Source organism: Hyla sarda, unplaced genomic scaffold, assembly GCF_029499605.1.
Source record: "Hyla sarda isolate aHylSar1 unplaced genomic scaffold, aHylSar1.hap1 scaffold_2142, whole genome shotgun sequence".
Lineage (NCBI taxonomy): Eukaryota > Metazoa > Chordata > Amphibia > Anura > Hylidae > Hyla > Hyla sarda.
In genome coordinates, this window is record NW_026608809.1 from 29,103 (window position 1) to 52,532 (window position 23,430).

Here is a 23,430-nt window from a genome sequence, read left to right on the forward strand (position 1 = left end):
GCTGTCGCTGCTGTGAAGGTTCTAGGTGACATCACAAATCCCTTTGGTTACATACACAACAAAGCTGGGTTGTTGTTGTTTACACTCTGCAAGGCCTGTGGAAGTGAGTGACATCATAGCACTGTAGTTCTGAGGGTTCAAGATGGATGCAACAATCTCCTGTTGCTTCTATGAAGGCCGTAATAGACGACATCACCAAACAGCTCCATAGTCACATACACAGCAAAGGAGAGATGTTGTTTACACCTAGTGATGTCAGTGGTATTGAGTGACATCACAGCACAGTGCTAAGGCTCCTGGGCCTGGACACAGCAGCGGCTGCAATATCTCAACGGAGAATACGTTTATATCTATGTGTGTGTGTGCGCATATATATATATATATATATATATATATATATATATATATATTTCTCCGCCAAAATCACTTTTAAACCCATTTCCACCTTTTTTTCCCTTCTCTTCCTCTTACTTTTTTTTCACGTTTTTTTACGTTTTTCTCCTTTTCGCCTCTTTTCTGGGCGTATTATTCTTCTTTTTCTTCTTTTTTTTCGTCTAATGCATACCCCATCAGTGCAGCAATGCTTATTCAATACCGCCAGCAGATGGAGACACTGGGGGATAATTTTCTAAGGATTTATACTGATTTTTCCTGTCTGAATTTGTCGCACAGAAAGTTGCAGGCCAAATATGTGTGACATTTCTGCGACTTTAGCTTCTAGAGCATTTTTACAACATTATACATAGGTGCTGAATACATAAAAAGCGACTGTTCAGCGACAGACAAGTCGCATCGGCTGAAAGTAGGCCAGAATGTCAGTCCATGTTGGAGCAGGTTTAGATACAGTCTAAAGCATAGATCTCAAAGTCTGTGCACAGAATTTAGCAAGGGCCTCGCACCTTCTGATGCATCAGGTAGGTGCACAATAGCATAGCCTAACCCTCTGTACTTTGGTCTATATTGATGCGGGACATAGACAGCCAGCTGATGACCAATCCATTAGTGCAATGGATGGCTGGAAGCATTTGTCTTTGCCTTTGCAATACCACAGAAGCAATGCATGGTCAATGTACAGCAATGACACACCTGTGTGAACAGCCAGGAGACCCCCCCCCCATGTTATGTTACATAGTTACATAGTTAGTACGGTCGAAAAAAGACATATGTCCATCACGTTCAACCAGGGAATTAAGGGGTAGGGGTGTGGCGCGATATTGGGGAAGGGATGAGATTTTATATTTCTTCATAAGCATTAATCTTATTTTGTCAATTAGGAACATTCAGCACCCACCCGCTATCAAGGCAGCTGCCTATCATGTCATGCCCTACCTGCACAGGTGTGCTGGCTACTCAAATGATCCAATTAAGGAGGCCATTTAGTCAGCAGCAGCAGAAGTCCTGTGCCTGGACGCTCCAACAGGGGCCAGACACAAGCAGAAGCAGAAGCAGCAGAAGCAGCAGCAGCACCACCTTTTGTTTTTTGGCTGCAGCAGCAGCAAGGCCCACAGGGCTGGCTAGCTGGCTAGCCAGCAAGCAGGTAGCAATGAAAGTAGGAATCTTTCTTTTTAACCCTGTAAGGGGGTGGTGCACTGTACCCGAAGATACTGCCATATCGGGTCAATGCATAGGGCGACGGAAGCAAGCTTCGAAATCGGCCCCCGTTCTCAAAAATCCATTTAATATATGGTCCCCAGATAGGGGACGTATCAGATATTAAACTGATAAGAACAGATACTACACTTGATCTTAGCCAAAAGGCCGAGAAGCGATAACCGTGAAAGGGGCGGGCCCAACAAGGTCCCCTTCATGGGCACTATCACTGCTTGCTGTCAGGGAGGCTGCCAGACAATTTTCCATGCACACTCTGGGCTGGGGGGCAGTCAACCACCAGTACACACAGCAGAACCTAAACCCATACCATTATTGCTAAGCAGCAAGACAGGGGCCCATTGCACTCCCACGGGGCCTTTTTAAATGCAATCCATAACCCGGATTTGCCAGGAACCCTTCTTACTCCTCCTACTTGCATGTGACACTGGGCTTAGGATCTGCATAGGAAACACACACACAAGCACACACCTACCTTTGTTGCCTGCAGATGCCTCCTTGGCTGTCCCCAAACGGTATCAAACCAACACCCACGGGAAGCTGTAAGCATAGAGGACATGCCTGCACCCCATTGGACTTACCTGTGTGGGTTAAATCCGGGTTATTTGACAACCTATGGCGGTGATGGTTCTGCTCAGGCAGAGCAGTGCTGATGCTCCTCATAAAGCTGTCGCTGCTGTGAAGGTTCTAGGTGACATCACAAATCCCTTTGGTTACATACACAACAAAGCTGGGTTGTTGTTGTTTACACTCTGCAAGGCCTGTGGAAGTGAGTGACATCATAGCACTGTAGTTCTGAGGGTTCAAGATGGATGCAACAATCTCCTGTTGCTTCTATGAAGGCCGTAATAGACGACATCACCAAACAGCTCCATAGTCACATACACAGCAAAGGAGAGATGTTGTTTACACCTAGTGATGTCAGTGGTATTGAGTGACATCACAGCACAGTGCTAAGGCTCCTGGGCCTGGACACAGCAGCGGCTGCAATATCTCAACGGAGAATACGTTTATATCTATGTGTGTGTGTGCGCATATATATATATATATATATCTATATATATATAGATATATATATATATATATATATATATTTCTCCGCCGAAATCACTTTTAAACCCATTTCCACCTTTTTTTCCCTTCTCTTCCTCTTACTTTTTTTTCACGTTTTTTTACGTTTTTCTCCTTTTCGCCTCTTTTCTGGGCGTATTATTCTTCTTTTTCTTCTTTTTTTTCGTCTAATGCATACCCCATCAGTGCAGCAATGCTTATTCAATACCGCCAGCAGATGGAGACACTGGGGGATAATTTTCTAAGGATTTATACTGATTTTTCCTGTCTGAATTTGTCGCACAGAAAGTTGCAGGCCAAATATGTGTGACATTTCTGCGACTTTAGCTTCTAGAGCATTTTTACAACATTATACATAGGTGCTGAATACATAAAAAGCGACTGTTCAGCGACAGACAAGTCGCATCGGCTGAAAGTAGGCCAGAATGTCAGTCCATGTTGGAGCAGGTTTAGATACAGTCTAAAGCATAGATCTCAAAGTCTGTGCACAGAATTTAGCAAGGGCCTCGCACCTTCTGATGCATCAGGTAGGTGCACAATAGCATAGCCTAACCCTCTGTACTTTGGTCTATATTGATGCGGGACATAGACAGCCAGCTGATGACCAATCCATTAGTGCAATGGATGGCTGGAAGCATTTGTCTTTGCCTTTGCAATACCACAGAAGCAATGCATGGTCAATGTACAGCAATGACACACCTGTGTGAACAGCCAGGAGACCCCCCCCCCCCCCCATGTTATGTTACATAGTTACATAGTTAGTACGGTCGAAAAAAGACATATGTCCATCACGTTCAACCAGGGAATTAAGGGGTAGGGGTGTGGCGCGATATTGGGGAAGGGATGAGATTTTATATTTCTTCATAAGCATTAATCTTATTTTGTCAATTAGGAACATTCAGCACCCACCCGCTATCAAGGCAGCTGCCTATCATGTCATGCCCTACCTGCACAGGTGTGCTGGCTACTCAAATGATCCAATTAAGGAGGCCATTTAGTCAGCAGCAGCAGAAGTCCTGTGCCTGGACGCTCCAACAGGGGCCAGACACAAGCAGAAGCAGAAGCAGCAGAAGCAGCAGCAGCACCACCTTTTGTTTTTTGGCTGCAGCAGCAGCAAGGCCCACAGGGCTGGCTAGCTGGCTAGCCAGCAAGCAGGTAGCAATGAAAGTAGGAATCTTTCTTTTTAACCCTGTAAGGGGGTGGTGCACTGTACCCGAAGATACTGCCATATCGGGTCAATGCATAGGGCGACGGAAGCAAGCTTCGAAATCGGCCCCCGTTCTCAAAAATCCATTTAATATATGGTCCCCAGATAGGGGACGTATCAGATATTAAACTGATAAGAACAGATACTACACTTGATCTTAGCCAAAAGGCCGAGAAGCGATAACCGTGAAAGGGGCGGGCCCAACAAGGTCCCCTTCATGGGCACTATCACTGCTTGCTGTCAGGGAGGCTGCCAGACAATTTTCCATGCACACTCTGGGCTGGGGGGCAGTCAACCACCAGTACACACAGCAGAACCTAAACCCATACCATTATTGCTAAGCAGCAAGACAGGGGCCCATTGCACTCCCACGGGGCCTTTTTAAATGCAATCCATAACCCGGATTTGCCAGGAACCCTTCTTACTCCTCCTACTTGCATGTGACACTGGGCTTAGGATCTGCATAGGAAACACACACACAAGCACACACCTACCTTTGTTGCCTGCAGATGCCTCCTTGGCTGTCCCCAAACGGTATCAAACCAACACCCACGGGAAGCTGTAAGCATAGAGGACATGCCTGCACCCCATTGGACTTACCTGTGTGGGTTAAATCCGGGTTATTTGACAACCTATGGCGGTGATGGTTCTGCTCAGGCAGAGCAGTGCTGATGCTCCTCATAAAGCTGTCGCTGCTGTGAAGGTTCTAGGTGACATCACAAATCCCTTTGGTTACATACACAACAAAGCTGGGTTGTTGTTGTTTACACTCTGCAAGGCCTGTGGAAGTGAGTGACATCATAGCACTGTAGTTCTGAGGGTTCAAGATGGATGCAACAATCTCCTGTTGCTTCTATGAAGGCCGTAATAGACGACATCACCAAACAGCTCCATAGTCACATACACAGCAAAGGAGAGATGTTGTTTACACCTAGTGATGTCAGTGGTATTGAGTGACATCACAGCACAGTGCTAAGGCTCCTGGGCCTGGACACAGCAGCGGCTGCAATATCTCAACGGAGAATACGTTTATATCTATGTGTGTGTGTGCGCATATATATATATATATATATATATATATATATATATATATATATATATATATTTCTCCGCCGAAATCACTTTTAAACCCATTTCCACCTTTTTTTCCCTTCTCTTCCTCTTACTTTTTTTTCACGTTTTTTTACGTTTTTCTCCTTTTCGCCTCTTTTCTGGGCGTATTATTCTTCTTTTTCTTCTTTTTTTTCGTCTAATGCATACCCCATCAGTGCAGCAATGCTTATTCAATACCGCCAGCAGATGGAGACACTGGGGGATAATTTTCTAAGGATTTATACTGATTTTTCCTGTCTGAATTTGTCGCACAGAAAGTTGCAGGCCAAATATGTGTGACATTTCTGCGACTTTAGCTTCTAGAGCATTTTTACAACATTATACATAGGTGCTGAATACATAAAAAGCGACTGTTCAGCGACAGACAAGTCGCATCGGCTGAAAGTAGGCCAGAATGTCAGTCCATGTTGGAGCAGGTTTAGATACAGTCTAAAGCATAGATCTCAAAGTCTGTGCACAGAATTTAGCAAGGGCCTCGCACCTTCTGATGCATCAGGTAGGTGCACAATAGCATAGCCTAACCCTCTGTACTTTGGTCTATATTGATGCGGGACATAGACAGCCAGCTGATGACCAATCCATTAGTGCAATGGATGGCTGGAAGCATTTGTCTTTGCCTTTGCAATACCACAGAAGCAATGCATGGTCAATGTACAGCAATGACACACCTGTGTGAACAGCCAGGAGACCCCCCCCCCCCCCATGTTATGTTACATAGTTACATAGTTAGTACGGTCGAAAAAAGACATATGTCCATCACGTTCAACCAGGGAATTAAGGGGTAGGGGTGTGGCGCGATATTGGGGAAGGGATGAGATTTTATATTTCTTCATAAGCATTAATCTTATTTTGTCAATTAGGAACATTCAGCACCCACCCGCTATCAAGGCAGCTGCCTATCATGTCATGCCCTACCTGCACAGGTGTGCTGGCTACTCAAATGATCCAATTAAGGAGGCCATTTAGTCAGCAGCAGCAGAAGTCCTGTGCCTGGACGCTCCAACAGGGGCCAGACACAAGCAGAAGCAGAAGCAGCAGAAGCAGCAGCAGCACCACCTTTTGTTTTTTGGCTGCAGCAGCAGCAAGGCCCACAGGGCTGGCTAGCTGGCTAGCCAGCAAGCAGGTAGCAATGAAAGTAGGAATCTTTCTTTTTAACCCTGTAAGGGGGTGGTGCACTGTACCCGAAGATACTGCCATATCGGGTCAATGCATAGGGCGACGGAAGCAAGCTTCGAAATCGGCCCCCGTTCTCAAAAATCCATTTAATATATGGTCCCCAGATAGGGGACGTATCAGATATTAAACTGATAAGAACAGATACTACACTTGATCTTAGCCAAAAGGCCGAGAAGCGATAACCGTGAAAGGGGCGGGCCCAACAAGGTCCCCTTCATGGGCACTGTCACTGCTTGCTGTCAGGGAGGCTGCCAGACAATTTTCCATGCACACTCTGGGCTGGGGGGCAGTCAACCACCAGTACACACAGCAGAACCTAAACCCATACCATTATTGCTAAGCAGCAAGACAGGGGCCCATTGCACTCCCACGGGGCCTTTTTAAATGCAATCCATAACCCGGATTTGCCAGGAACCCTTCTTACTCCTCCTACTTGCATGTGACACTGGGCTTAGGATCTGCATAGGAAACACACACACAAGCACACACCTACCTTTGTTGCCTGCAGATGCCTCCTTGGCTGTCCCCAAACGGTATCAAACCAACACCCACGGGAAGCTGTAAGCATAGAGGACATGCCTGCACCCCATTGGACTTACCTGTGTGGGTTAAATCCGGGTTATTTGACAACCTATGGCGGTGATGGTTCTGCTCAGGCAGAGCAGTGCTGATGCTCCTCATAAAGCTGTCGCTGCTGTGAAGGTTCTAGGTGACATCACAAATCCCTTTGGTTACATACACAACAAAGCTGGGTTGTTGTTGTTTACACTCTGCAAGGCCTGTGGAAGTGAGTGACATCATAGCACTGTAGTTCTGAGGGTTCAAGATGGATGCAACAATCTCCTGTTGCTTCTATGAAGGCCGTAATAGACGACATCACCAAACAGCTCCATAGTCACATACACAGCAAAGGAGAGATGTTGTTTACACCTAGTGATGTCAGTGGTATTGAGTGACATCACAGCACAGTGCTAAGGCTCCTGGGCCTGGACACAGCAGCGGCTGCAATATCTCAACGGAGAATACGTTTATATCTATGTGTGTGTGTGCGCATATATATATATATATATATATATATATATATATATATATATTTCTCCGCCGAAATCACTTTTAAACCCATTTCCACCTTTTTTTCCCTTCTCTTCCTCTTACTTTTTTTTCACGTTTTTTTACGTTTTTCTCCTTTTCGCCTCTTTTCTGGGCGTATTATTCTTCTTTTTCTTCTTTTTTTTCGTCTAATGCATACCCCATCAGTGCAGCAATGCTTATTCAATACCGCCAGCAGATGGAGACACTGGGGGATAATTTTCTAAGGATTTATACTGATTTTTCCTGTCTGAATTTGTCGCACAGAAAGTTGCAGGCCAAATATGTGTGACATTTCTGCGACTTTAGCTTCTAGAGCATTTTTACAACATTATACATAGGTGCTGAATACATAAAAAGCGACTGTTCAGCGACAGACAAGTCGCATCGGCTGAAAGTAGGCCAGAATGTCAGTCCATGTTGGAGCAGGTTTAGATACAGTCTAAAGCATAGATCTCAAAGTCTGTGCACAGAATTTAGCAAGGGCCTCGCACCTTCTGATGCATCAGGTAGGTGCACAATAGCATAGCCTAACCCTCTGTACTTTGGTCTATATTGATGCGGGACATAGACAGCCAGCTGATGACCAATCCATTAGTGCAATGGATGGCTGGAAGCATTTGTCTTTGCCTTTGCAATACCACAGAAGCAATGCATGGTCAATGTACAGCAATGACACACCTGTGTGAACAGCCAGGAGACCCCCCCCCCCCCATGTTATGTTACATAGTTACATAGTTAGTACGGTCGAAAAAAGACATATGTCCATCACGTTCAACCAGGGAATTAAGGGGTAGGGGTGTGGCGCGATATTGGGGAAGGGATGAGATTTTATATTTCTTCATAAGCATTAATCTTATTTTGTCAATTAGGAACATTCAGCACCCACCCGCTATCAAGGCAGCTGCCTATCATGTCATGCCCTACCTGCACAGGTGTGCTGGCTACTCAAATGATCCAATTAAGGAGGCCATTTAGTCAGCAGCAGCAGAAGTCCTGTGCCTGGACGCTCCAACAGGGGCCAGACACAAGCAGAAGCAGAAGCAGCAGAAGCAGCAGCAGCACCACCTTTTGTTTTTTGGCTGCAGCAGCAGCAAGGCCCACAGGGCTGGCTAGCTGGCTAGCCAGCAAGCAGGTAGCAATGAAAGTAGGAATCTTTCTTTTTAACCCTGTAAGGGGGTGGTGCACTGTACCCGAAGATACTGCCATATCGGGTCAATGCATAGGGCGACGGAAGCAAGCTTCGAAATCGGCCCCCGTTCTCAAAAATCCATTTAATATATGGTCCCCAGATAGGGGACGTATCAGATATTAAACTGATAAGAACAGATACTACACTTGATCTTAGCCAAAAGGCCGAGAAGCGATAACCGTGAAAGGGGCGGGCCCAACAAGGTCCCCTTCATTGGCACTATCACTGCTTGCTGTCAGGGAGGCTGCCAGACAATTTTCCATGCACACTCTGGGCTGGGGGGCAGTCAACCACCAGTACACACAGCAGAACCTAAACCCATACCATTATTGCTAAGCAGCAAGACAGGGGCCCATTGCACTCCCACGGGGCCTTTTTAAATGCAATCCATAACCCGGATTTGCCAGGAACCCTTCTTACTCCTCCTACTTGCATGTGACACTGGGCTTAGGATCTGCATAGGAAACACACACACAAGCACACACCTACCTTTGTTGCCTGCAGATGCCTCCTTGGCTGTCCCCAAACGGTATCAAACCAACACCCACGGGAAGCTGTAAGCATAGAGGACATGCCTGCACCCCATTGGACTTACCTGTGTGGGTTAAATCCGGGTTATTTGACAACCTATGGCGGTGATGGTTCTGCTCAGGCAGAGCAGTGCTGATGCTCCTCATAAAGCTGTCGCTGCTGTGAAGGTTCTAGGTGACATCACAAATCCCTTTGGTTACATACACAACAAAGCTGGGTTGTTGTTGTTTACACTCTGCAAGGCCTGTGGAAGTGAGTGACATCATAGCACTGTAGTTCTGAGGGTTCAAGATGGATGCAACAATCTCCTGTTGCTTCTATGAAGGCCGTAATAGACGACATCACCAAACAGCTCCATAGTCACATACACAGCAAAGGAGAGATGTTGTTTACACCTAGTGATGTCAGTGGTATTGAGTGACATCACAGCACAGTGCTAAGGCTCCTGGGCCTGGACACAGCAGCGGCTGCAATATCTCAACGGTGAATACGTTTATATCTATGTGTGTGTGTGCGCATATATATATATATATATATATATATATATATATATATATATATATATATATTTCTCCGCCGAAATCACTTTTAAACCCATTTCCACCTTTTTTTCCCTTCTCTTCCTCTTACTTTTTTTTCACGTTTTTTTACGTTTTTCTCCTTTTCGCCTCTTTTCTGGGCGTATTATTCTTCTTTTTCTTCTTTTTTTTCGTCTAATGCATACCCCATCAGTGCAGCAATGCTTATTCAATACCGCCAGCAGATGGAGACACTGGGGGATAATTTTCTAAGGATTTATACTGATTTTTCCTGTCTGAATTTGTCGCACAGAAAGTTGCAGGCCAAATATGTGTGACATTTCTGCGACTTTAGCTTCTAGAGCATTTTTACAACATTATACATAGGTGCTGAATACATAAAAAGCGACTGTTCAGCGACAGACAAGTCGCATCGGCTGAAAGTAGGCCAGAATGTCAGTCCATGTTGGAGCAGGTTTAGATACAGTCTAAAGTATAGATCTCAAAGTCTGTGCACAGAATTTAGCAAGGGCCTCGCACCTTCTGATGCATCAGGTAGGTGCACAATAGCATAGCCTAACCCTCTGTACTTTGGTCTATATTGATGCGGGACATAGACAGCCAGCTGATGACCAATCCATTAGTGCAATGGATGGCTGGAAGCATTTGTCTTTGCCTTTGCAATACCACAGAAGCAATGCATGGTCAATGTACAGCAATGACACACCTGTGTGAACAGCCAGGAGACCCCCCCCCCCCCCCCCATGTTATGTTACATAGTTACATAGTTAGTACGGTCGAAAAAAGACATATGTCCATCACGTTCAACCAGGGAATTAAGGGGTAGGGGTGTGGCGCGATATTGGGGAAGGGATGAGATTTTATATTTCTTCATAAGCATTAATCTTATTTTGTCAATTAGGAACATTCAGCACCCACCCGCTATCAAGGCAGCTGCCTATCATGTCATGCCCTACCTGCACAGGTGTGCTGGCTACTCAAATGATCCAATTAAGGAGGCCATTTAGTCAGCAGCAGCAGAAGTCCTGTGCCTGGACGCTCCAACAGGGGCCAGACACAAGCAGAAGCAGAAGCAGCAGAAGCAGCAGCAGCACCACCTTTTGTTTTTTGGCTGCAGCAGCAGCAAGGCCCACAGGGCTGGCTAGCTGGCTAGCCAGCAAGCAGGTAGCAATGAAAGTAGGAATCTTTCTTTTTAACCCTGTAAGGGGGTGGTGCACTGTACCCGAAGATACTGCCATATCGGGTCAATGCATAGGGCGACGGAAGCAAGCTTCGAAATCGGCCCCCGTTCTCAAAAATCCATTTAATATATGGTCCCCAGATAGGGGACGTATCAGATATTAAACTGATAAGAACAGATTTTTTTTTTTTTTATTGAAAAGGAAATATACAATACATAACCAAGTAAATCATTCAAAAAATTACATATTCATCTGAAAACACATGAATAACACATATTTGACATATACAATATATACAGGAAGCATGTCTTTACATGTACATATAACAAAAAGCTTTCCCTTCATGACTTTCCCTCAGAAAAAATAAATTGCAGCGGATTCTGTCCCTCCAACTGTCCCTTCATATCAGGATATAATCTGTAAGAAAAGAAAAAGAAAGACAAATAAGAATACAATCATAACCAGTACTTCCATTTTTTGTGTTTCCAGATCCCCTCTGCATCATCAGAACCATAGTTTTTCCTATCACATAATACGTAAAGGTAAATTTTACCACGGATCATGCCCAGACATTCCTTCACACTTACTTCAGTTTGATTGAAAATCCTAATATTCCTTACATCCCACAGAACCTCTTTTACACAATTTACTATGAACCATAACACTCTTGCCTTCTCTCTCTCCACTGCACACAAACCAAACATCATCATATTAAAGGATAAGATTTCAATTCCAGTAAGATTTTTAATTAGACCAGACATTTTTCTCCACACAGACTTCGCATAACCACACTCCCAAAACACATGTACATAATTCTCACATCCACCGCAACCATCCCTGGGACACACTTCACTGTCTACCAATCTCCTTCTCCTCTGAAATTCCCTTGTTGGCAGACACCCATGAGCTAACATCCAAGACAAGTCCTTTTGTTTATTTGTCAGTTCCTTGTGACTGACATTTTTCCACACTACCTTACAATCCTTCTCAGACAGACCTCCCACACATTCCACTGTTTCTCTCTGCTCCAACACTTTCATCACCTTCTTACTATCATTCCATTCAGTCACACATTCCAGATTATTTTTCCTGACACACCGCCCTATTCTCTGATAGAACCAAGGAACCTCAAAACTTACAGGTACCCTTAAGTCCCTTTCCATTAGCTTATATTTCAACAACACATTACCAGCCAAATACCTTACCATGCACCCAAACACACATTCCTTCTTACTTACAGCGAGACAAAAACTGACATACTTCACAGCCAGGAACACTTCCACATTCATCATTCCTTTCCCACCATGCATTCTGCTTTTCACCACCTTCCCACGACTCAATTTCTCCATCCTTGAATTCCATAAGAAAACAAAGATCTGCCTGATAATTCTTGCCAGACACCTATCCGGTGGAGGAAACACATAATTAACATAAAGCAAAATAGGAATTATAACAGCTTTAATAACCAGAATCCTTCCCTCAATCGATAAAGTCCTTAAAGACCAGAAGTTTATTTTATTCCCCACCCTCCCCAAAACCCTCTCCCAACTTTCTTTCCCATACAAATCATTATCAAACACCACCCCAAGCACTTCCACACCCCCCTCTCTCACAGGCCACTCGCACAACCCACTCTCTCCCCACCCCTCAAAAAATTTACAACCACTCTTCCCAACATTAAGCTTAAACCCACTCATTAAACAGAAACACTCAATCAATAACTTAGCACGCCTTACCCCTGCCATTGACTTACATACAACAGTAACATCATCCATGTAACCAATCACTCGCATATCCTTCCCATGACTACCAGGTATTTCTATACCCCGCATCACCTTATCTCTCCTAATCATCCCCAACAAAGGCTCAATCATACAAATAAAAAGAATTGGCGACAGGGGACACCCCTGCCGCACTCCAGATTTTATACTCACTTCCCTACTCAGAAAACCATTGACCTGAATCTTACTATAAATGTCCCTATACAAACATTCAATCCACTTCACCATTCTGTCCGGCACATTCATCCTCCTCAAAACCCTAAACAATAAATCATGCACCACCCTATCATACGCTTTTTCAAAATCCACCGTAACAACAGCCACACCTTGCTTCCTAGTTTTACAGTCCCACAATACATCCCTCAGACCTAACAGACATTCAGAAATCCTACGATCAGGCACTGTACACATTTGCTCCTCACCTACCATACAATCAATCACATCCTTTAACCTATTCGCAATAACTTTAGCAATAATTTTGTAATCACAATTCAAGAGCGCTATAGGCCTCCAATTTTTAAGATCCCTCTTATCCCCTTTTTTAAACAATAACACAGTCACACTCTCACTCATACTTTTAGATAACTTCCCTCTCCTAAGTACTTCCTTACACACCTCCCATACATAATCCCCTAACATATCCCAAAACACAAGATAAAATTCCACAGGCAAACCATCACTCCCTGCCACCTTTCCTTTCTTCATCCCATTCACAGCATCCTCCACCTCACTCTTCCTCACATCCTCTTCCATAAAGAACCCATCAATTTCATCCAAACGCTTATCCACATATCCCAAACATTCCTCCTCTAGAGTCACGTCCCGCTCCTTCTCCGTGAATAAATCAGAATAAAACTTCCACACTTCCTCTAACACCTCATCCTTACCAAAGACCTCTACCCCATCATTCGTAAAAACACTCATCATCTCAGTTTTTTTACTGAATGCCTTTTTAAAGAAAAATTTGCTACATTTCTCATCCTTCTCTTTCACTTCAACCCTAGCCTGTGCAATAATCTTCCTTCCATTCCTCTCCAGACACTCATTCACACTTCCACGAGCTTCCTCAATCTCCTTCTCAACACTCATCCCCAAACGCCTCAATTCATACAAATACTCTAACCTTCTTTGCCATCTCTCATACTCTTCTCTATCTTTCCTCCCTTTCTCACACCCTTTTTTAATAAAAAACCTTTTAGTCTCTAACTTCACCCACTCCCACCACTCAACCACACTATAAAATGCATCCTTCCTCAACACCCATCCATCAAAACGCTCCCTATATTCTTGTAATACACATTCATTATCCAATAAAGACACATTCAACTTCCAAACACCCTTTCCATACTCACTTAGACCACCACCTTTTACCACACACTCAATCCAGGCATGATCCGTGAACGGTAACCTCCTCCGTCTGAAATTAGAAACAGACATTAGTTTTGAGACAAAAATGAAATCAATACGCGAACTTGTATTGTTAGAAAAATATGTATAACCGATAGTACCATCATTATGGGCAACAAAGGAATCCTTTAACCCAAATAAATTTACAATCTCTTTAAGCTGCTTACTAGTACTGTCTAAACCAGACCCACCACCCACCGTAGTACTACTCCTATCCCCCTCTGTTATTATACAATTGAAATCCCCTATAAGGAACACATCATCCCTCCCACTCAAAAAGAAATATAATTTCTCAAACACCTCCCCTCTTTCCTTCCTCCCAGTTGGAGCATAAACATTAATTACTTTATATGTGAAACCCCTGAAAATAAAATGCACTAATAATACCCTACCCGGAACAATATGGACAACTTTTTTAACAACAAACTCATTACTTTTGAACAAAATCCCCACCCCCGAATTACGTTCCATTGAACCAGACCATACCGATTGCCCATAAGGCCAGGAGATATTTGGCTCCCCATCCAAGCAGCACTCCTGGAGACCTAGAACATCAAAAGAATATCTAGAAAGTAAATCAAAAATGGCGGATCTCCTTTCTAAAGATCTAATACTGCGGACATTTAGAGAACCAATTGTTAAACTCATTCAAACATTTGAAGGAAAAAAAGGAAATACAAAATCAAGCATTATCAAAAGGAGGCCTAGCCTTTCCCCGACCTCTACCCTTATTTTTTGCCTCCCCTTCCTTAAACTTAAGAGTCTTTGTCAATTTTTTGACTGAACATTCCTCCAAATAACCTGTGCCCAGGGAGGATAAAGAGGAGTCAGAATCAATCTGACATGACGACCCTCCACCTGCCTCCTCCCTTCCCGGGCTAGGAAAGTCCTCAATCCTTTGACTCTGAGGAGTCGGACAGTCATCCTCCGATTCTTCCACCGGCATCTTTCTCTTCAAGGATTCTTTGTCCACAGTCATCTCCTCTGGGGGATCAGAGGCCTCCGAAACAGATGCCCCCGAAACAGACTCCGCCTTCTCCCCCTCTGCCACCAAAGCATCCGGAACAGACCTAGAAATGGAAGGAAAAACAGGGGCAGACTCTGCTTCACTGGTCAGCACGCTAACCTCTGCATCGCCTGCCCTGGCAGCATTGGAGTCCTCAGGAACTGTCCCACCTCGAAGAGCCATTGCATATGATCGGGGTGCCCCGGACTGGTAAGTGGGGCAACTCCTAGCCAGGTGATCCGAAGAACCACAGAAATGACACTTGCGTTTCTCGGGACAGTCTGCAGTGCGGTGATCAGGCTTGTGGCAGTTCCTGCAAACCTGCCCGGTTGTACAGTTCTCTCTGGTATGACCAAAGCAAAAACAGTCCCGGCAAAAACTTGGCATCCCCGGGTAGTGCAGAAACCCCCTGTTGTTCCCTATCGCAAAGTTCTGCGGGGGGTGACAAAAACCTTCAGCACCACCCTCGGGGGCAGGCCTAAACTCCACCCAAAAACGTCTCATGCCTGTGAAAGTCCCCAGGATGTTATTTTTCCTCTCCGCACCAGAAACAGACACACAATACCTTCTTAGAAAGGTCTGGATCTCCTCATCCCGCACAAAAGGGTTGTACATATGCACTACCACTGGAACTTTCTTAGGCCGAGCCTCGCAGGAAATGAATCGGATCCCTTGTAGGTCAGGGTGAGAAGCATTCTCCTTACTCCGGTAGAGACAGGTACGGAGATCATCCAGGTTGTAGAAGGTCACGTCAAAGAATCCTTGGCTGGGAAAGACCTGGACACAGAAGATGGAAGCATGCGGCATCCTCAGCACTCCTTCCACGACCTTCTGCTGGACATGCAAAATCCCGTAGGCACTCCTCTTTTCCTCCTCGATAAACAGCCGTACTGTATTAGGAGCGTTCGGCGCATTAGCCATCCTCTCCGGCAGACCCGTCCTCCGATGATCACCTTCCCGTTATCCTGGGACTAAGCCCTCTCCCCAATAGCAGCAGGTGGGTGAAGCCCAGGCAATAAACCTGGGCGATCCCACAAGGCCGAGGAGAGGGGTACCCGAATACCTTAGGGCAAGACACTTGATCTTAGCCAAAAGGCCGAGAAGCGATAACTGTGAAAGGGGCGGGCCCAACAAGGTCCCCTTCATGGGCACTATCACTGCTTGCTGTCAGGGAGGCTGCCAGACAATTTTCCATGCACACTCTGGGCTGGGGGGCAGTCAACCACCAGTACACACAGCAGAACCTAAACCCATACCATTATTGCTAAGCAGCAAGACAGGGGCCCATTGCACTCCCACGGGGCCTTTTTAAATGCAATCCATAACCCGGATTTGCCAGGAACCCTTCTTACTCCTCCTACTTGCATGTGACACTGGGCTTAGGATCTGCATAGGAAACACACACACAAGCACACACCTACCTTTGTTGCCTGCAGATGCCTCCTTGGCTGTCCCCAAACGGTATCAAACCAACACCCACGGGAAGCTGTAAGCATAGAGGACATGCCTGCACCCCATTGGACTTACCTGTGTGGGTTAAATCCGGGTTATTTGACAACCTATGGCGGTGATGGTTCTGCTCAGGCAGAGCAGTGCTGATGCTCCTCATAAAGCTGTCGCTGCTGTGAAGGTTCTAGGTGACATCACAAATCCCTTTGGTTACATACACAACAAAGCTGGGTTGTTGTTGTTTACACTCTGCAAGGCCTGTGGAAGTGAGTGACATCATAGCACTGTAGTTCTGAGGGTTCAAGATGGATGCAACAATCTCCTGTTGCTTCTATGAAGGCCGTAATAGACGACATCACCAAACAGCTCCATAGTCACATACACAGCAAAGGAGAGATGTTGTTTACACCTAGTGATGTCAGTGGTATTGAGTGACATCACAGCACAGTGCTAAGGCTCCTGGGCCTGGACACAGCAGCGGCTGCAATATCTCAACGGAGAATACGTTTATACGTTTATATCTATGTGTGTGTGTGCGCATATATATATATATATATATATATATATATATATATATATATATATTTCTCCGCCGAAATCACTTTTAAACCCATTTCCACCTTTTTTTCCCTTCTCTTCCTCTTACTTTTTTTTCACGTTTTTTTACGTTTTTCTCCTTTTCGCCTCTTTTCTGGGCGTATTATTCTTCTTTTTCTTCTTTTTTTTCGTCTAATGCATACCCCATCAGTGCAGCAATGCTTATTCAATACCGCCAGCAGATGGAGACACTGGGGGATAATTTTCTAAGGATTTATACTGATTTTTCCTGTCTGAATTTGTCGCACAGAAAGTTGCAGGCCAAATATGTGTGACATTTCTGCGACTTTAGCTTCTAGAGCATTTTTACAACATTATACATAGGTGCTGAATACATAAAAAGCGACTGTTCAGCGACAGACAAGTCGCATCGGCTGAAAGTAGGCCAGAATGTCAGTCCATGTTGGAGCAGGTTTAGATACAGTCTAAAGCATAGATCTCAAAGTCTGTGCACAGAATTTAGCAAGGGCCTCGCACCTTCTGATGCATCAGGTAGGTGCACAATAGCATAGCCTAACCCTCTGTACTTTGGTCTATATTGATGCGGGACATAGACAGCCAGCTGATGACCAATCCATTAGTGCAATGGATGGCTGGAAGCATTTGTCTTTGCCTTTGCAATACCACAGAAGCAATGCATGGTCAATGTACAGCAATGACACACCTGTGTGAACAGCCAGGAGACCCCCCCATGTTATGTTACATAGTTACATAGTTAGTACGGTCGAAAAAAGACATATGTCCATCACGTTCAACCAGGGAATTAAGGGGTAGGGGTGTGGCGTGATATTGGGGAAGGGATGAGATTTTATATTTCTTCATAAGCATTAATCTTATTTTGTCAATTAGGAACATTCAGCACCCACCCGCTATCAAGGCAGCTGCCTATCATGTCATGCCCTACCTGCACAGGTGTGCTGGCTACTCAAATGATCCAATTAAGGAGGCCATTTAGTCAGCAGCAGCAGAAGTCCTGTGCCTGGACGCTCCAACAGGGGCCAGACACAAGCAGAAGCAGAAGCAGCAGAAGCAGCAGCAGCACCACCTTTTGTTTTTTGGCTGCAGCAGCAGCAAGGCCCACAGGGCTGGCTAGCTGGCTAGCCAGCAAGCAGGTAGCAATGAAAGTAGGAATCTTTCTTTTTAACCCTGTAAGGGGGTGGTGCACTGTACCCGAAGATACTGCCATATCGGGTCAATGCATAGGGCGACGGAAGCAAGCTTCGAAATCGGCCCCCGTTCTCAAAAATCCATTTAATATATGGTCCCCAGATAGGGGACGTATCAGATATTAAACTGATAAGAACAGATACTACACTTGATCTTAGCCAAAAGGCCGAGAAGCGATAACCGTGAAAGGGGCGGGCCCAACAAGGTCCCCTTCATGGGCACTATCACTGCTTGCTGTCAGGGAGGCTGCCAGACAATTTTCCATGCACACTCTGGGCTGGGGGGCAGTCAACCACCAGTACACACAGCAGAACCTAAACCCATACCATTATTGCTAAGCAGCAAGACAGGGGCCCATTGCACTCCCACGGGGCCTTTTTAAATGCAATCCATAACCCGGATTTGCCAGGAACCCTTCTTACTCCTCCTACTTGCATGTGACACTGGGCTTAGGATCTGCATAGGAAACACACACACAAGCACACACCTACCTTTGTTGCCTGCAGATGCCTCCTTGGCTGTCCCCAAACGGTATCAAACCAACACCCACGGGAAGCTGTAAGCATAGAGGACATGCCTGCACCCCATTGGACTTACCTGTGTGGGTTAAATCCGGGTTATTTGACAACCTATGGCGGTGATGGTTCTGCTCAGGCAGAGCAGTGCTGATGCTCCTCATAAAGCTGTCGCTGCTGTGAAGGTTCTAGGTGACATCACAAATCCCTTTGGTTACATACACAACAAAGCTGGGTTGTTGTTGTTTACACTCTGCAAGGCCTGTGGAAGTGAGTGACATCATAGCACTGTAGTTCTGAGGGTTCAAGATGGATGCAACAATCTCCTGTTGCTTCTATGAAGGCCGTAATAGACGACATCACCAAACAGCTCCATAGTCACATACACAGCAAAGGAGAGATGTTGTTTACACCTAGTGATGTCAGTGGTATTGAGTGACATCACAGCACAGTGCTAAGGCTCCTGGGCCTGGACACAGCAGCGGCTGCAATATCTCAACGGAGAATACGTTTATATCTATGTGTGTGTGTGCGCATATATATATATATATATATATATATATATATATATATATATTTCTCCGCCGAAATCACTTTTAAACCCATTTCCACCTTTTTTTCCCTTCTCTTCCTCTTACTTTTTTTTCACGTTTTTTTACGTTTTTCTCCTTTTCGCCTCTTTTCTGGGCGTATTATTCTTCTTTTTCTTCTTTTTTTTCGTCTAATGCATACCCCATCAGTGCAGCAATGCTTATTCAATACCGCCAGCAGATGGAGACACTGGGGGATAATTTTCTAAGGATTTATACTGATTTTTCCTGTCTGAATTTGTCGCACAGAAAGTTGCAGGCCAAATATGTGTGACATTTCTGCGACTTTAGCTTCTAGAGCATTTTTACAACATTATACATAGGTGCTGAATACATAAAAAGCGACTGTTCAGCGACAGACAAGTCGCATCGGCTGAAAGTAGGCCAGAATGTCAGTCCATGTTGGAGCAGGTTTAGATACAGTCTAAAGCATAGATCTCAAAGTCTGTGCACAGAATTTAGCAAGGGCCTCGCACCTTCTGATGCATCAGGTAGGTGCACAATAGCATAGCCTAACCCTCTGTACTTTGGTCTATATTGATGCGGGACATAGACAGCCAGCTGATGACCAATCCATTAGTGCAATGGATGGCTGGAAGCATTTGTCTTTGCCTTTGCAATACCACAGAAGCAATGCATGGTCAATGTACAGCAATGACACACCTGTGTGAACAGCCAGGAGACCCCCCCCCCCCCCCCCCCATGTTATGTTACATAGTTACATAGTTAGTACGGTCGAAAAAAGACATATGTCCATCACGTTCAACCAGGGAATTAAGGGGTAGGGGTGTGGCGCGATATTGGGGAAGGGATGAGATTTTATATTTCTTCATAAGCATTAATCTTATTTTGTCAATTAGGAACATTCAGCACCCACCCGCTATCAAGGCAGCTGCCTATCATGTCATGCCCTACCTGCACAGGTGTGCTGGCTACTCAAATGATCCAATTAAGGAGGCCATTTAGTCAGCAGCAGCAGAAGTCCTGTGCCTGGACGCTCCAACAGGGGCCAGACACAAGCAGAAGCAGAAGCAGCAGAAGCAGCAGCAGCACCACCTTTTGTTTTTTGGCTGCAGCAGCAGCAAGGCCCACAGGGCTGGCTAGCTGGCTAGCCAGCAAGCAGGTAGCAATGAAAGTAGGAATCTTTCTTTTTAACCCTGTAAGGGGGTGGTGCACTGTACCCGAAGATACTGCCATATCGGGTCAATGCATAGGGCGACGGAAGCAAGCTTCGAAATCGGCCCCCGTTCTCAAAAATCCATTTAATATATGGTCCCCAGATAGGGGACGTATCAGATATTAAACTGATAAGAACAGATACTACACTTGATCTTAGCCAAAAGGCCGAGAAGCGATAACCGTGAAAGGGGCGGGCCCAACAAGGTCCCCTTCATGGGCACTATCACTGCTTGCTGTCAGGGAGGCTGCCAGACAATTTTCCATGCACACTCTGGGCTGGGGGGCAGTCAACCACCAGTACACACAGCAGAACCTAAACCCATACCATTATTGCTAAGCAGCAAGACAGGGGCCCATTGCACTCCCACGGGGCCTTTTTAAATGCAATCCATAACCCGGATTTGCCAGGAACCCTTCTTACTCCTCCTACTTGCATGTGACACTGGGCTTAGGATCTGCATAGGAAACACACACACAAGCACACACCTACCTTTGTTGCCTGCAGATGCCTCCTTGGCTGTCCCCAAACGGTATCAAACCAACACCCACGGGAAGCTGTAAGCATAGAGGACATGCCTGCACCCCATTGGACTTACCTGTGTGGGTTAAATCCGGGTTATTTGACAACCTATGGCGGTGATGGTTCTGCTCAGGCAGAGCAGTGCTGATGCTCCTCATAAAGCTGTCGCTGCTGTGAAGGTTCTAGGTGACATCACAAATCCCTTTGGTTACATACACAACAAAGCTGGGTTGTTGTTGTTTACACTCTGCAAGGCCTGTGGAAGTGAGTGACATCATAGCACTGTAGTTCTGAGGGTTCAAGATGGATGCAACAATCTCCTGTTGCTTCTATGAAGGCCGTAATAGACGACATCACCAAACAGCTCCATAGTCACATACACAGCAAAGGAGAGATGTTGTTTACACCTAGTGATGTCAGTGGTATTGAGTGACATCACAGCACAGTGCTAAGGCTCCTGGGCCTGGACACAGCAGCGGCTGCAATATCTCAACGGAGAATACGTTTATATCTATGTGTGTGTGTGCGCATATATATATATATATATATATATATATATATATATATATATATTTCTCCGCCGAAATCACTTTTAAACCCATTTCCACCTTTTTTTCCCTTCTCTTCCTCTTACTTTTTTTTCACGTTTTTTTACGTTTTTCTCCTTTTCGCCTCTTTTCTGGGCGTATTATTCTTCTTTTTCTTCTTTTTTTTCGTCTAATGCATACCCCATCAGTGCAGCAATGCTTATTCAATACCGCCAGCAGATGGAGACACTGGGGGATAATTTTCTAAGGATTTATACAGATTTTTCCTGTCTGAATTTGTCGCACAGAAAGTTGCAGGCCAAATATGTGTGACATTTCTGCGACTTTAGCTTCTAGAGCATTTTTACAACATTATACATAGGTGCTGAATACATAAAAAGCGACTGTTCAGCGACAGACAAGTCGCATCGGCTGAAAGTAGGCCAGAATGTCAGTCCATGTTGGAGCAGGTTTAGATACAGTCTAAAGCATAGATCTCAAAGTCTGTGCACAGAATTTAGCAAGGGCCTCGCACCTTCTGATGCATCAGGTAGGTGCACAATAGCATAGCCTAACCCTCTGTACTTTGGTCTATATTGATGCGGGACATAGACAGCCAGCTGATGACCAATCCATTAGTGCAATGGATGGCTGGAAGCATTTGTCTTTGCCTTTGCAATACCACAGAAGCAATGCATGGTCAATGTACAGCAATGACACACCTGTGTGAACAGCCAGGAGACCCCCCCCCCCCCCCCCATGTTATGTTACATAGTTACATAGTTAGTACGGTCGAAAAAAGACATATGTCAATCACGTTCAACCAGGGAATTAAGGGGTAGGGGTGTGGCGCGATATTGGGGAAGGGATGAGATTTTATATTTCTTCATAAGCATTAATCTTATTTTGTCAATTAGGAACATTCAGCACCCACCCGCTATCAAGGCAGCTGCCTATCATGTCATGCCCTACCTGCACAGGTGTGCTGGCTACTCAAATGATCCAATTAAGGAGGCCATTTAGTCAGCAGCAGCAGAAGTCCTGTGCCTGGACGCTCCAACAGGGGCCAGACACAAGCAGAAGCAGAAGCAGCAGAAGCAGCAGCAGCACCACCTTTTGTTTTTTGGCTGCAGCAGCAGCAAGGCCCACAGGGCTGGCTAGCTGGCTAGCCAGCAAGCAGGTAGCAATGAAAGTAGGAATCTTTCTTTTTAACCCTGTAAGGGGGTGGTGCACTGTACCCGAAGATACTGCCATATCGGGTCAATGCATAGGGCGACGGAAGCAAGCTTCGAAATCGGCCCCCGTTCTCAAAAATCCATTTAATATATGGTCCCCAGATAGGGGACGTATCAGATATTAAACTGATAAGAACAGATTTTTTTTTTTTTTTTTTTTTACATTTTTATTGAAAAAACTCAAAAACTTAAATACATCACAAAAAATGTTTACAATACATCAAATACTGTTTTCCATAAATGTAAATTCCACATAGCTAATGCTTTTTTCTGCCCATATCTCTTTTTATCAATTAAATAGTACAAGTAAACTTCACTGTATATCATCTTCAAACATTCTTTTTCACAAATAAAATCTCTTTTGAAGACAAGGATATTACGAACTTTCCATAATACATTTTTTGTACAGTTGATAAAAATCCACAAAATTCTCTCTTTTTCTTTTGTAACTCCATCACTTTTGCCATATAAAACAACTTCATGATTTAAAACTTTTAGACCTGTTAGGAATTTCAATAAAGAACCAATTAGTCTAAAAACCTTTTGTGCAAAATAACAATTCCAGAAAAGGTGCAAAACAGTTTCATCTATATTGCAATTATCCCGGGGACAGACACATACAGCATTTAGACCTCTTCTATATTGGAAAAATCTTACCGGAAGACACTCATGGATAATCATCCATGCTAAATCCTTGTGCTCATTAAAAAGATATGGCTCGTTTACCTTTTTCCATATTTGTACACACCT

The 23,430-nt window shown here is 44.8% G+C and overlaps 7 non-coding genes and 1 pseudogene across 7 annotated transcripts; all 8 read right to left on the reverse strand.

Moving 5' to 3' along the window:
- Positions 1–1,579: 1,579 nt before the first annotated feature.
- Positions 1,580–1,770, reverse strand: LOC130319580 (U2 spliceosomal RNA). The gene has a single exon (XR_008865737.1). It is a non-coding gene; the product is annotated as a U2 spliceosomal RNA (small nuclear RNA).
- Positions 1,771–3,876: 2,106 nt separating this feature from the next.
- LOC130319581 (U2 spliceosomal RNA) lies at positions 3,877–4,067 on the reverse strand. Its single transcript, XR_008865738.1, has one exon. It is a non-coding gene; the product is annotated as a U2 spliceosomal RNA (small nuclear RNA).
- A 2,097-nt stretch (positions 4,068–6,164) lies between these two features.
- Positions 6,165–6,355, reverse strand: LOC130319583 (U2 spliceosomal RNA). The gene has a single exon (XR_008865739.1). It is a non-coding gene; the product is annotated as a U2 spliceosomal RNA (small nuclear RNA).
- A 2,086-nt stretch (positions 6,356–8,441) lies between these two features.
- Positions 8,442–8,632, reverse strand: LOC130319585 (U2 spliceosomal RNA). The gene has a single exon (XR_008865741.1). It is a non-coding gene; the product is annotated as a U2 spliceosomal RNA (small nuclear RNA).
- Positions 8,633–10,732: 2,100 nt separating this feature from the next.
- Positions 10,733–10,912, reverse strand: LOC130319590 (U2 spliceosomal RNA; annotated as a pseudogene).
- Positions 10,913–18,101: 7,189 nt separating this feature from the next.
- LOC130319586 (U2 spliceosomal RNA) lies at positions 18,102–18,292 on the reverse strand. The gene has a single exon (XR_008865742.1). It is a non-coding gene; the product is annotated as a U2 spliceosomal RNA (small nuclear RNA).
- A 2,092-nt stretch (positions 18,293–20,384) lies between these two features.
- Positions 20,385–20,575, reverse strand: LOC130319587 (U2 spliceosomal RNA). Its single transcript, XR_008865743.1, has one exon. It is a non-coding gene; the product is annotated as a U2 spliceosomal RNA (small nuclear RNA).
- A 2,092-nt stretch (positions 20,576–22,667) lies between these two features.
- LOC130319591 (U2 spliceosomal RNA) lies at positions 22,668–22,863 on the reverse strand. Its single transcript, XR_008865745.1, has one exon. It is a non-coding gene; the product is annotated as a U2 spliceosomal RNA (small nuclear RNA).
- Between the last annotated feature and the right edge of the window lie 567 nt (positions 22,864–23,430).